Below are 6731 nucleotides of genomic sequence, written 5' to 3'. Positions count from 1 at the left end.
CACACACTCAGATGAACACACACTCAGATACTCACACACTCAGATAAACACACACTCAGATACACACACTCAGATACTCACACACTCAGATACTCACACACTCAGACACTCACACACTCAGATACACACACACTCAGATACTCACACACTCAGATACTCACACACTCAGACACTCACACACTCAGATACTCACACACTCAGACACTCACACACTCAGATACACACACTCAGATACTCACACACTCAGACACTCACACACTCAGATACTCACACACTCACACACTCAGATACTCACACACTCAGATACTCACACACTCAGATACTCACACACTCAGATACTCACACACTCAAATACTCACACACTCAGATACTCACACACTCAGAACCTCACACACTCAGATACTCACACACTCAGATACTCACACACTCAGATACTCACACACTCAGATAAACACACACTCAGATACACACACTCAGATACTCACACACTCAGATACTCACACACTCAGATACTCACACACTCAGATACTCACACATTCAGACACTCACACAGATACTCACACACTCAGATACTCACACACTCAGATACTCACACACTCAGATGCACACGCACTCAGATACTCACACTCTCAGACACTCACACACTCAGATACTCAAACACTCAGATACTCACACACTCAGATACTCACACACTCAGATACACACACACTCAGATACTCACACACTCAGATACTCACACACTCAGAAACTCACACACTCAGATACTCACACACTCAGATACTCACACACTCAGATACACACACACTCAGACACTCACACACTCAGATACACACACACTCAGACACTCACACACTCAGATACTCACACATTCAGACACTCACACAGATACTCACACACTCAGATACACACTCAGATAAACACACACTCAGATACACACACTCAGATACTCACACACTCAGATACTCACATTCTCACACACTCAGATACTCACACACTCAGATAAATACACACTCAGATACACACACTGAGATACTCACAAACTCAGATACTCACACACTCAGATACTCACACACTCAGACACTCACACATTCACACACTCAGATACTCACACACTCAGATGAACACACACTCAGATACTCACACACTCAGATAAACACACACTCAGATACACACACTCAGATACTCACACACTCAGATACTCACACACTCAGACACTCACACACTCAGATACACACACACTCAGATACTCACACACTCAGATACTCACACACTCAGACACTCACACACTCAGATACTCACACACTCAGACACTCACACACTCAGATACACACACTCAGATACTCACACACTCAGACACTCACACACTCAGATACTCACACACTCAGATAAACACACACTCAGATAAACACACACTCAGATACACACACTCAGATACTCACACACTCAGATACTCACACATTCAGACACTCACACAGATACTCACACACTCAGATACTCACACACTCAGATACTCACACACTCAGATACACAGACACTCAGATACTCACACTCAGATACTCACACACTCAGATACTCACACACTCAGATACACACACACTCAGATACTCACACACTCAGACACTCACATACTCAGATACTCACACACTCAGATACTCACACACTCAGATGCACACACACTCAGACACTCACACACTCAGATACACACACACTCAGACACTCACACACTCAGACACTCACACACTCAGACACTCACACACTCAGACACTCACACATTCAGACACTCAGATACTCACACACTCAGATACTCACACACTCAGATAAACACACACTCAGATACACACACTCAGATACTCACACACTCAGATACTCACACACTCAGATACTCACACACACTCAGATACTCACACATTCAGACACTCACACATATACTCACACACTCAGATACTCACACACTCAGACACTCACACACTCAGATACTCACACACTCAGATACTCACACACTCAGATACTCACACACTCAGACACTCACACACTCAGATACTCACACACTCAGACACTCACACACTCAGATACACACACTCAGATACTCACACACTCAGACACTCACACACTCAGATACTCACACACTCACACACTCAGATACTCACACACTCAGATACTCACACACTCAGATACTCACACACTCAGATACTCACACACTCAAATACTCACACACTCAGATACTCACACACTCAGAACCTCACACACTCAGATACTCACACACTCAGATACTCACACACTCAGATACTCACACACTCAGATAAACACACACTCAGATACACACACTCAGATACTCACACACTCAGATACTCACACACTCAGATACTCACACACTCAGATACTCACACACTCAGATACTCACACATTCAGACACTCACACAGATACTCACACACTCAGATACTCACACACTCAGATACTCACACACTCAGATGCACACGCACTCAGATACTCACACTCTCAGACACTCACACACTCAGATACTCAAACACTCAGATACTCACACACTCAGATACTCACACACTCAGATACACACACACTCAGATACTCACACACTCAGATACTCACACACTCAGAAACTCACACACTCAGATACTCACACACTCAGATACTCACACACTCAGATACACACACACTCAGACACTCACACACTCAGATACACACACACTCAGACACTCACACACTCAGATACTCACACATTCAGACACTCACACAGATACTCACACACTCAGATACTCACACACTCAGATAAACACACACTCAGATACACACACTCAGATACTCACACACTCAGATACTCACATTCTCACACACTCAGATACTCACACACTCAGATAAATACACACTCAGATACACACACTGAGATACTCACAAACTCAGATACTCACACACTCAGATACTCACACACTCAGACACTCACACATTCACACACTCAGATACTCACACACTCAGATGAACACACACTCAGATACTCACACACTCAGATAAACACACACTCAGATACACACACTCAGATACTCACACACTCAGATACTCACACACTCAGACACTCACACACTCAGATACACACACACTCAGATACTCACACACTCAGATACTCACACACTCAGACACTCACACACTCAGATACTCACACACTCAGACACTCACACACTCAGATACACACACTCAGATACTCACACACTCAGACACTCACACACTCAGATACTCACACACTCAGATAAACACACACTCAGATAAACACACACTCAGATACACACACTCAGATACTCACACACTCAGATACTCACACATTCAGACACTCACACAGATACTCACACACTCAGATACTCACACACTCAGATACTCACACACTCAGATACACAGACACTCAGATACTCACACTCAGATACTCACACACTCAGATACTCACACACTCAGATGCACACACACTCAGACACTCACACACTCAGATACACACACACTCAGACACTCACACACTCAGACACTCACACACTCAGACACTCACACACTCAGACACTCACACATTCAGACACTCAGATACTCACACACTCAGATACTCACACACTCAGATAAACACACACTCAGATACACACACTCAGATACTCACACACTCAGATACTCACACACTCAGATACTCACACACTCAGATACTCACACACACTCAGATACTCACACATTCAGACACTCACACATATACTCACACACTCAGATACTCACACACTCAGATAAACACACACTCAGATACACACACTCAGATACTCACACACTCAGATACTCACATTCTCACACACTCAGATACTCACACACTCAGATAAACACACACTCAGATACACACACTCAGATACTCACACACTCAGATACTCACACACTCAGATACTCACACATTCAGACACTCACACACTCAGATACACACACACTCAGATACTCACACACTCAGATACTCAAACACTCAGATACTGACACACTCAGATACACACACACTCAGATACTCACACACTCAGATACTCACACACTCAGATACTCACACACTCAGATACTCAGACACTCAGATACTCGCATACTCACACACTCAGATACTCACACACTCAGATACTCACATACTCAGATACTCACACACTCAGATCCTCACACACTCAGATACTCACACACTCAGATACTCAGACACTCAGATACTCACACACTCACACACTCAGATACTCTCACACTCAGATACTCACACACTCAGATACTCACACACTCAGATACTAACATTCTCACACACTCAGATACTCACACACTCAGATAAACACACACTCAGATACACACACTCAGATACTCACACACTCAGATACTCACACACTCAGATACTCACACATTCAGACACTCACACACTCAGATACACACACACTCAGATACTCACACACTCAGATACTCAAACACTCAGATACTGACACACTCAGATACACACACACTCAGATACTCACACACTCAGATACTCACACACTCAGATACTCACACACTCAGATACTCACACACTCAGATACTCACACACTCAGATACACACAGACTCAGATACTCACACACTCAGATACTCACACACTCAGATACTCACACACTCAGATACTCACACACTCAGATACACACACACTCAGATACTCACACACTCAGACACTCACACACTCAGATACTCAAACACTCAGATACTCACACTCAGATACTCACACACTCAGATACTCACACACTCAGATACACACACACTCAGACACTCACACACTCAGATACTCACACACTCAGATACTCACACACTCAGATACACACACACTCAGACACTCACACACTCAGATACACACACACTCAGACACTCACACACTCAGATACTCACACATGAATGACACTCACACACTCAGACACTCACACCTTCAGACACTCAGATACTCACACACTCAGATACTCACACACTCAGATACTCACACACTCAGATACTCACACATTCAGACACTCACACAGATACTCACACACTCAGATACTCACACACTCAGATACTCACACACTCAGATATTCACACACTCAGATACTCACACACTCAGATACTCACACACTCAGATACACACAGACTCAGATACTCACACACTCAGATACTCACACACTCAGATACTCACACACTCAGATACTCACACACTCAGATACACACACACTCAGATACTCATACACTCAGACACTCACACACTCAGATACTCAAACACTCAGATACTCACACTCAGATACTCACACACTCAGATACTCACACACTCAGATACACACACACTCAGACACTCACACACTCAGATACTCACACACTCAGATACTCACACACTCAGATACACACACACTCAGACACTCACACACTCAGATACACACACACTCAGACACTCACACACTCAGATACTCACACATGAATGACACTCACACACTCAGACACTCACACCTTCAGACACTCAGATACTCACACACTCAGATACTCACACACTCAGATACTCACACACTCAGATACTCTCACATTCAGACACTCACACAGATACTCACACACTCAGATACTCACACACTCAGATAAACATACACTCAGATACACACACTCAGATACTCACACACTCAGATACTCACACACTCACACACTCAGATACTCACACACTCAGATACTCAAACACTCAGATACTCACACACTCAGATACTCACACACTCAGATACTCACACACTCACACACTCAGATACTCACACACTCAGATACTCACACACTCAGATACTCACACACTCAGATACTCACACACTCAAATACTCACACACTCAGATACTCACACACTCAGAACCTCACACACTCAGATACTCACACACTCAGATACTCACACACTCAGATACTCACACACTCAGATAAACACACACTCAGATACACACACTCAGATACTCACACACTCAGATACTCACACACTCAGATACTCACACACTCAGATACTCACACATTCAGACACTCACACAGATACTCACACACTCAGATACTCACACACTCAGATACTCACACACTCAGATGCACACGCACTCAGATACTCACACTCTCAGACACTCACACACTCAGATACTCAAACACTCAGATACTCACACACTCAGATACTCACACACTCAGATACACACACACTCAGATACTCACACACTCAGATACTCACACACTCAGAAACTCACACACTCAGATACTCACACACTCAGATACTCACACACTCAGATACACACACACTCAGACACTCACACACTCAGATACACACACACTCAGACACTCACACACTCAGATACTCACACATTCAGACACTCACACAGATACTCACACACTCAGATACTCACACACTCAGATAAACACACACTCAGATACACACACTCAGATACTCACACACTCAGATACTCACATTCTCACACACTCAGATACTCACACACTCAGATAAATACACACTCAGATACACACACTGAGATACTCACAAACTCAGATACTCACACACTCAGATACTCACACACTCAGACACTCACACATTCACACACTCAGATACTCACACACTCAGATGAACACACACTCAGATACTCACACACTCAGATAAACACACACTCAGATACACACACTCAGATACTCACACACTCAGATACTCACACACTCAGACACTCACACACTCAGATACACACACACTCAGATACTCAC

This window comes from Salmo salar, chromosome ssa01 (assembly GCF_905237065.1).
Source record: "Salmo salar chromosome ssa01, Ssal_v3.1, whole genome shotgun sequence".
In the NCBI taxonomy this organism is placed as follows: Eukaryota; Metazoa; Chordata; class Actinopteri; order Salmoniformes; family Salmonidae; genus Salmo; species Salmo salar.
The sequence above is the reverse complement of the archived record's forward strand: the minus strand, read 5'-3'. Positions refer to the sequence as shown.